Raw genomic sequence first — 9,940 nt, forward strand, 5'->3', positions numbered from 1 at the left:
TAAAAGATTGTCAGTGGCTGGGAGGGCCTGAGCTGTACAAAGCCTCCTTGTCTTCTTCCTTTGGCACAAGAGAAGATTTCCAGAGGTACCAGAAAGACCCACGCCGGGAGAGCTCTCAGTGAGCGCTGGGCAAACCTAACCCATTCTGCACAGATGAAGAGGGGCTACTAACCCAAGGCACAGAAGTTATAGCCAGAGAAAGTGAGCCAGTGAAGTGTGAATGTGGATGTCTCTCGGGGGAAGGAAAAGGAGGGGGCGACTTGATGGGTTGAGATTTGTTTTTTTGAAGTTGGAAGTAGTGGCTCACTCCTGTAATCCTGGCACTTTAGGAGACTGAGGCAGGAGGATGGCTTGAGTTCAGGAGTTCAAGACCAGCCTGGACAACATAGCCATATCCTGTCTCTACAAAAAAATTTAAAAATTAGCCGGGTGTGGTGGCACACACTTGTAGTCCCAGCTACTCAGGGGGCTGATGTGGAAGAATGGCAGGAGCTTGGGAAGTCGAGGCTGCAGTAAACTATGATTACATTACTGCATATGCCAGCCTGGGTGACAGAGTGAGACCCATCTCAAAAAAAGAAAAAAATAAGAAGTTTTTTGTTTCTTTTTTTGTTGTTGTTGTTCCCAAGTTTTATTCAAGAACTCATACAAAATATTCCAGATAAATGAAATTTAATCCTCGTCTTCCTCGTCCTGATTAATTTAGAAATAATGTAATCCATAACTCTCTTTGCTGTTAGCAGCTACGCAAACCAATCACATAGATTATTCTTCTTTGAATATTTTTTGGTGTAATATTTCAAATACCTTTTGGAAAAAGTCACCTCAGATGTCATGGCGATCTTTCTCTTGCTCCTTTCGATGGTCACCACCCCTCCGCCAAGTTTCCCAGCTTTTCAGTTCACTTTGATCCTCTCTTGCAGAAACTGCTCAAAATTGGCAGCGTCTATGATTCCATATTCTACGGGGTGGGTGCAATCAAGACTGAACTTCAGAACCTGCTTCTTTTTTTTGCCCCTCTTCACCACAGGCTTTTTCCCGGGAGCCATGGTGGCAGTGGAGGCAGAAAGAGAACTGTTTCTTTTTAAATTGTTATTAATTTTATAAAATTTCAGTAGCTTTGGGGGTACAAGTTATATTTGGTTGCATGAATGAATTGTATAATGGTGAATTCTGAGATTTTAGTGTGTGCACCACCTAAGTAGTGTTCATCGTACCCAATATGTCGTATTTTATTCCACACTCCCCACCCATTCCCCGTTCTGAGTTTCCAGAGTCCATTATATCACTCTGTATGTCTCTGTGTCCTCATAGCTTATCTCTCACTTATAAGTGAGAACATATGGTATTTGGTTTTCCATTCCTGAGTTACTTCACTTAAAATAATGGTCTCCAACTCCATCCAAGTTGCTTCAAAAGACATTTCTGCTGGGTGCAGTGGCTCACGCCTGTAATCCCAGCACTTTGGGAGGCCGAAGCAGGCGGATCATGAGGTCAGGAGATCGAGACCGTCCTGGCTAACACGGTGAAACCCCGTCTCTACTAAAAATACAAAAAAAAAAAAAAAAATTAGCCAGGCATGGTTGCCAGCATCTGTAGTCCCAGCTACTCGGGAGGCTGAGGCAGGAGAATGGCGTGAACCCGGGAGGCAGAGTTTGCAGTGAGCCGAGATCGCACCACTGCACTCCAGCCTGGGTGACAGAGCGAGACTTCATCTCAAAAAAAAAAAAAAAAAAAGACATTATTTCGTTCCTTTTTATGGCTGAGTAGTAGTCCATAGTGTATATATACCACATTTTCTTTATCCATTCATTGATCAGTGGGCACTTAAGGTGGTTCTGTACCTTGGGAATTATGAATTGTGCTGCAATAAGCGTAACCCCTTTATTTTGCCCCCTTTCTTACATGTGGCCCTGAATCCTCCCAGGTAGGAGAAGATGTAGGAAGATAGGAAAATCTGCTTGGTACAGGGAGAAGCAAAGTGTAGAATGAGGGTAGAGGTTTAATATTAACAGTTATGGCTGGGTGTGGTGGCTCACACCTATAATCCCAGCACTTCAGGAGGTGAGGTGGGCGGATCACCTGAAATCAGGAGTTTGAGACCAGCCTGGCCAACATGGTGAAACCTGTCTCTACTAAAAAAAAAAAAAGAAAGAAAGAAAGAAAGAAAAAAAAATACAAAAATTAGCCAGGTGTGGTGGCACATGCCTGTAATCCCAGCTACTTGGGAGGCTGAGGCACGAGAATTGCTTAAACCCGGGAAGCAGAGGTTGCAGTGAGCTGAGATTGCATCACTGCATTCCAGCCTGTATGACAGAGCAAGACTGTCTCAAAATAATAATAATAATAATAATAATAATAATGATGATGATGATATTGGCCAGGCACGGTGGCTTATCTTGTAATCTTCACACTTTGGGAGGCCGAGGTGGGTGGATCACTCTAGGTCAGGAGTTCGAGACCAGCCTGGTCAACATGGTGAAACCCCATCTCTACCAAAAATATTCTTAAAAAATTAGCTGGATGTGGTGATGTGCACCTGTAATCCCAGCTACAGGAAGACTGAGGCAGGAGAATTGCTTGAACATGGGAGGCAGAGGTTGCAGTGAGCCGAGATCGTGCCACTGCACTCCAGTCTGGGTACAGAGCCAGACGCTGTCTCAATAATAATAATAATCATAATATTAACAGTTATAATAAATAGTTATATTCCTAACAGCCAACATTCATGATTTTGAATTCATGTCTAAGCCGGTGTGAAGTACTACATAGTCTGGTTTTTTTAATTTGTAAAAATTTTGTTATAGGTTTATTTTCTTCTGATTAAAATTTTTTTAACTTTTATGAGTACATAGTAGATATATATTTGTGGGGCACATGAGATGTTTTGATGCAGGCATACAATGTGTAATAATTACATCAAGGTAAATGGGGTATCTATCACCTCAAGCATTTATCATTTTCTGTGTTACAGACATTCCAATTGTATGTACTCTTTCAATTACTTTTAAATGAACATAGAAAAGGTACAGTAGGCTGAGCATGGTGGCTCACACCTGTAATCCCAGCACCTTGGGAGGCTGAGGCAGGTGGATCACGAGGTCAGGAGATCGAGACCATCCTGGCTAACACGGTGAAACCCCGTCTCTACTAAAAAATATACAAAAAATTAGCCGGGCGTGGTGGCATGCATCTGTAGTCCCAGCTACTCGGGAGGCTGAGGCAGGACAATGGCGTGAACCTGGGAGGCAGAGCTTGCAGTGAGCAGAGACTGTGCGCCACTGCACTCCAGCCTGGGCAACAGAGCGAGACTCTGTCTCAAAAAAAAAAAAAAAAAAGAAAAAAGAAAGGGTACAGTAAAAATAAAAAAGAAAAAACATAAAAAATGTACAATAAATTATTGTTGACTATAATCACTCTGTTTTGCCATCAAATAGTAGATCTTATTCATTTTAACTATATATATTTCAACGGTTTTTGGAACAGGTGGTTTTTGGTTACATTGATTTCTTTTTCTTTTTTTTTTTTTTTTTTGTATTTTTAGTAGAGAGAGAGTTTCACCATGCTGGCCAGGCTGGTCTCAAACTCCTGACCTCAAATGATCCACCCGCCTTGGCCTCCCAAAGTGCTGGGATTACAGGTGTGAGCCACTGTGCCTGGCCAACATGGATAAGTTATTTAGTGGCAATTTCTGAGATTTTGGTGCACCTGTCACCTGAGCAGTGTACACTGTATTCAATGTGTAGTCTTCTATCCCTCACCACCTCCCACACTCTCTTCCCCCAGTCCCCAAGTCCATTATATCATTCTTATGCATTGCGTCCTCATAGCTTAGTTCCCACTTACAAATGAGAACATATGATTTTTGGTTTTTCATTCCTGGGTTACTTCACTTAGAATAATGGTCTCCACCTCCATGCACGCTGCTGCAAATGCCATTATTTTATTCCTTTTTATGGCTGAGTAGTATTCCATGGCTACATAGTCTATTTTTCAGTTAATCTTGGCTGCTACCCTATGTGATGGGCTCTGTGATTATCCCAGAGCTTAGCAATACCAGTTTTCTAACCAGTGTCTTTTGAAGTGATAAATCCATGTTTAGAAGAGGAGAAAACTGGCCTAAATGGAGGGTCCAGCAAAAGAACTCAGCCACCCATAGTGCCTGGTATCCACTTACTCGGTTTTGAGATGTTTTTGCAGCAGATTCACATTGCTAAGTGTCAATTCAGTTCATTGTGAAATCGATGACTATTTCCTGAGAATCTGTCAAGCTATGATTCCTGAATTCCCTGTGGGCTCAGCGGGTAGGAGTGGGTTGGCATTTCCCTCAAGCTCTTTGAGAATTTTCTCTGCAATGCTCTCTAGGGAGATGATCTTATTTGGCTCCTTGAGGTGAGAGTTGAAGTAAAATATAAACTGTCTGAAGACATTGCTTGGCTGACTGTTCAGAGCATTTCTGAGTTAGTATCTCTTAGTAAAGGAGGCAGAGGAATTGAGTTCAAATCGTGACTTTGTCCTTATTGGTGGTGTAGCCTCAGGCAGTTCACCTCTTCTCCCTGAGCCTCATCAACAAAGATGGAGTAATAATAACATCTATGGTCACAGCACAATGTAAATTCTCTTGCTCACCTGCCTCTAACCTGCTTTCCTGGGCCTGTCACTATGTTTTCTTTGCTGTATGTACTTGTAGGTTATAAATCTCCTGAGGGCAGAAAGGGTTGTGAGTAATGCCAGCTAGGCCTGCAGTGGTCCTGGAGGAGGATCAAGGTTTCCAGGAGAGATGACTGGTGACCAAGGAGGAGCTGGCAGCTAACTCTGCTTCCTGAAGGAGGTGTAAAGTAAAGGCCTCACAAAGGGGTCTTTGAACATGAGTAGGAGTTTTCTAAGCAGTGCATCCTGCATGCCATGGAGTTTAACAAAGGTGGGTGGGTGACAGGTGAGTGGGCAGTAAATCTGGGGGAAGTTTTGGTCAGATTAGGGAGGGCCTCAAATGCCACTCTCAAAAGAGTAAACTTTCTTGCTGTAGGCAGAGGTGCCAGCAGGGTTTTTGGCTGAAGAATGACACAATCCCATCCAATTCCCTCTTTCTTTTTGTCTTTTTCCTTGGAAATAATTTTGAGCTTACAAAAAGAGTACAGCAAATTCTTGTACAACCTTCATCACCCTCCCCAAATATTAACATCTTACATAGCTACAGAATTATCAAAGTCAGGAAACAAACATTAATGCAATACTGTGTGAGAATCCACAAGCCTTATTCAGTGTTGCCAGTAGCGCCACTGACGTCCTTTTTCTGCTCCAGAATGCAATCCAGGACTGCAAGTGGCATTCCGCTGCCGTGTCTCAGTAGGATCCTTCCATTCAGGACAGCTCCTCAGTCTTTCTCCTCCTCTCATAATTTTGACAGTTTTGAAGCATCCAGGCTAGTTATTTTTGTTTTTCGTAAACTTGACACTCTTGAAGAGTACTGGCCAATTATTTTGTAGAATGTCCTCCAACTTGAGTTTGTATAATACTTTCTCAAAATGAGAATGACGTTATGTGTTTTTGGTGAGAACACCACAGGAGTGAGGTTATACCCTTCCCCATGCATTATATCAGGAGGCACATGTAATATTGCAGCATCCCATTACTGGAGATGATAACTTTGAGAGACGATGTGGCAAGGATTTCTCCATTGCAAAATCCTATTTTTCCTTTTGAACTTAATGAGTATCTTATGAGGAGATATCTTGGACTCTATGCAAATATCTTGTTTATTATCATACTTTCACCCAGCAATTTTGGCATTCATTGGCGATTCTTGTCTGCAATAATCATTACCGCTGTGTTTTCCAACAGGTGATTTTTCTACTTTCACAATTCCTTCTCTATTTATTAATTGTAATTCATTGGTAAGGAACAGCTGTCTCTTGCCTCCCAATTACTTTTGCAATTATTTCAGTATAGACTCGTGGATATTTAGTTTATTCTGCCAGTGATAATTCATGACCAACATCATTTGTTTCATTGCTCCAGTTGTCCCAGGTACAGCCACTGTGAGAGTCTTCAAGTCACCCCCTGTGTTTGTTTGAAATGCCCTTATTGTATTTTGAGCACTTTCTTTCTGACATAAGATGTTCCAGGATTATTTTATAATTTCACTGACCCCGCCCTATACTTAATCATTTCTCCAAAAAACTCTGCTTCCTTTTTTGAGGGAATGGTATTTAGAAACTAAGATCTGGGTACTGGATGTCCTCATTGTTACTGGGGTGTCACTGCATCTAGGCCCTCTCAGCAGACAGAGCTAGGGAATATAGGTTACCAACTCTGAAACTATTTTATCGGTATTCTGGGATTGAGCAATTAAGTAAATATATTGTATTTAGTGGGAGGTAGGCTTCTCACTGTCAAAGAAAGAACTACAAATGAAAAGGGAAGGGCAGAGTGAACCCTGTTGTGTTAAATTAGAATAAGAGGCATTGGCATGAGCTCCTGGTATTTAATATATACACAGATTGACAGATATAGAAATAAATATGACCTGGCAATTCCATTCCTAGGCATAAACCTAGCAGAAATGCATGGTCATAAAAAATATGGATAAAAATGATCAAGATGGGTGTGGTGGCTCACGCCTGTAATCCCAACACTTTGGGAGGCTGAGGCAGGCAGATTGCTTGAGTCCAGCCTGGGCAACATGGCGAAACCCCATCTCCACTAAAAATACAAAATTAGCTGGGTGTGGTGGTGCATGCCTGTAGTCCCAGTTACTCGGGAGGCTGAGGTAGGAGGATGGCTTGAGCCTGGGAGTCAGAGACTGCAGTGAGCCGAGATTGTATCACTGCACTCCAACCTGGGGAACAGAGTGAGACCCTAGAAAGAAAGAAAGAAAGAAAGAAAGAAAGAAAGAAAGAAAGAAAGAAAGAAAGAAAGAGAGAGAAAGACAGAAAGAGAGGAAGGAAGGAAGGAAGGAAGAGAAAAGAAAAACAAGAATGATCATAGCTGCACTATTATAATAGTCCTAAGCTGGAAACTACTCAAATTCCCATTGACATCAGACTAAAGAATGAATGACCTACCACTACATGCAACATTATGGATGAAAATACAATTGATGAAAGAAATTTTCTCAAAAAATACTGTATAATACAATTGATATAAAGTACAAACCAAGCAAAATTAATCCATGCCACAAGAACTCAGTATCAATTTCCTGCAAGAGAAACGAGGGGGCTTCTGAGCTGCTGGTAATGTTCTGTCATTTGGTCTGGGTGCTGATTTCATGGGTGTGTTTAATTCTTAAAATGTATATACATGATCCATCAATAAAAAGTTTCTTAAAATATTCATCTCCTTGCTCTAAGCCTCATTTATATCTTTATGTCAACTCAGCTGCTGCACCGACCCCATAAAATGAATACAATAGGACTAACCTCTAAACCTGCTCCGCTTCTCTTCCCTTCCAGACTAGGATTGATATTTTCCTTCCAGGACTGGGACTCTTGTTTAATTTTCTTTTTTTCCCTCTTCTTCTTTTTTTTTTTTTTTTGAGACGGAGTCTCACTCTGTTGCCCAGGCTGGAGTGCAATGGCGCAATCTCAGCTCACTGCAGCTCTATCTCCTGGGTTCAAGCAATTTTCCTGCCTCAGCCTCCCGAGTAGTTGGGATCACAGGTGTGCGCCACCACACCTGTCTAATTTCTGTATTTTTAGTAGAGACAGGGTTTCACCATGTTGGCCAGGCTGGTCTTGAACTCCTAACCTCAAATGATCCACCCCACTTGGCCTCCGAAAGTGCTGGGATTACAGGCGTGAGCCACCGCGCCCAGCTTCCCCCTTCTTTTCACAAGTTTGATTTCTCTCTCTCTCTCTCCCTCTCTTTTCTGCCTAGGACTCTTGATCCAGTCCCACCTGCTGGTGTAGGGAGGGAAGATAGTATAGCCCCAACCAGCTAGGAGGCTGCATAAGTGTAGGGGAGGAAAGTAACTGCCAGGGGCAAGGTAGGAGATGGTGCCATATTCCAGAGTTGTTGAAGGTTAATACCAGCTAATGGTCTTTCCGTTACTGCCTTCCAGGTATTTGCAACAAGGATTAAGGAGGAGAATAAAACTCTAATGCAATAAGCTTCCATCATTTGTAATGAACTAACTTATATTGTCCTTATTGTTAAAAGATTCATTTATTAAAAAGATAAAATCATCAGCCTGGAGTGGCAGCTCATGCCTATAATAGCAGCATTTTGGGAGACTGAGGTGAGAAGATCGCTTAAGGCTGGGAGTTCAAGGCCAGCTTGGGCAATATAGTGCAACCCCCTGCTACATCATCATCATCATCATCATCATCATCATCATCATCGTCATTAGCCAGGCATGGTGGCTCATGTATGTAGTTCTAGCTACTCAGGGGGCTGAGTTTGGAGAATCACTTGAGCCCAGGAGGTCAAGGCTTCAGTGAGCCAAGCTTGCATCCCTTCACTCAAGCCTGGGCGACAGAGCAAGACGCTATCTCAAAAAATAAAAAAAGATAAAATCATGACTCTCCAATGGCAGATTATAACTAATTCAAAGGAGAAGTCAGAAAAGCTCAATTATATGGAGCAAAGGAATGTTGAAACACATTCACCAACAGAGCTCAAGCCAGCTTCTTCCAGGGTGGGAAAGGGAAGTCAATTGAACCTCTACTGGCAGGATTAAATGTACAGATCTAGAGCCAAGAATTAGTTTTCATTTCTATCAGTTATCTACATTTTACAAGCTGTAAAATGGCTCCCATGGAATCAAAAGCAGATAAAGTGAAAGGGTGTGCTATAGACAATACTTAATTTTCCATTGAAAGAAAATTTTCCTACACTTTCCCTCTCTTTTGATAAAAAATAATCTCATCTATTCCTGTGTAATTCACCAATAGTAACATATCAAATACACCTATTTATTTCTGGCACCTCTCTTTTCATAAGGGGAAGTAACAAATCTTTTGTGATTTTCAATGGTATGTCTGGGAAAGCTCAGCTATCATTCCTTTTATTTTATTTTATTTTATTTCACATTTAGGACTAATTTTGGGAATGCAAAATACAAAATTGTCAGGAGATTTGAATACTTAGTGTAGGATCATAGGTGTCTGAGAAGTAATACTTGCCTACCCATTTGTAAGAGACAATACAACATTTAAAAATAGGCCAGGTGCAGTGGCTCACTCCTGTAATCCCAGCACTTTGGGAGGCCGAGGCAGATGGATCAGCTGAGGTCAGGAGTTTGAGACCAACATGGTGAAAGTCCACCTCTACTGAAAATACAAAAAATTAGCTGGGCGTGGTGGCAGGCACCTGTAATCCCAGCTACTTGGGAGGCTGAGGCAGGAGAATCACTTGAATCCAGGAGGCTGAGATTGCAGTGAGCAGAGATCACATGACTGCACTCCAGCCTGAGCAACAGGAGTGAAACTCTGTCTCTAAAAAAAAAAGAAAATAAATAAATAAAAATAAATAAAAATAAAGATAGAAAATAACATGATCGTAAAGAACTTTAGCTCCCTCCTAAATAACAAATCTTGTTTCTTTAAATAACCAAGGGCATAATAAAATCAACATGAAAATCAAAAAATAGTTCTGGTAAAACACTGAATCTTTGCTATCTAGGTAGATTTACATAGGAAAAAAGAATAACCCTTCATAGTATAGGTGAAGACAACAAACAGTAAACTAGGGAAACAAGTCCATGAATATTAAACAAAATTTTTTAAGATTGTTAGTAAATTTCATGTGTTAAAATGCATATGATGTGTTTTATATGCATTATATATTATAAAATATTATACATTATATGATAAACTGTATGGTCTTATAAAAGCAAACTTTTATAAGATTTTTTTTTTTTTTTTTGAGACAGAGTCTCCCTCTGTCGCCCAGGTTGGAGTGCAGTGGCGCGATCTCGGCTTCACTGCAAGCTCTGCCTCCT

General features: G+C 41.3%; 1 pseudogene; it reads right to left on the reverse strand.

The window, feature by feature from the left end:
* Positions 1-626: 626 nt before the first annotated feature.
* On the reverse strand, positions 627-1,243 carry LOC100612692 (large ribosomal subunit protein eL22-like; annotated as a pseudogene).
* Positions 1,244-9,940: the final 8,697 nt, after the last annotated feature.

This window comes from Pan troglodytes, chromosome 8 (assembly GCF_028858775.2).
Source record: "Pan troglodytes isolate AG18354 chromosome 8, NHGRI_mPanTro3-v2.0_pri, whole genome shotgun sequence".
In the NCBI taxonomy this organism is placed as follows: domain Eukaryota; kingdom Metazoa; phylum Chordata; class Mammalia; order Primates; family Hominidae; genus Pan; species Pan troglodytes.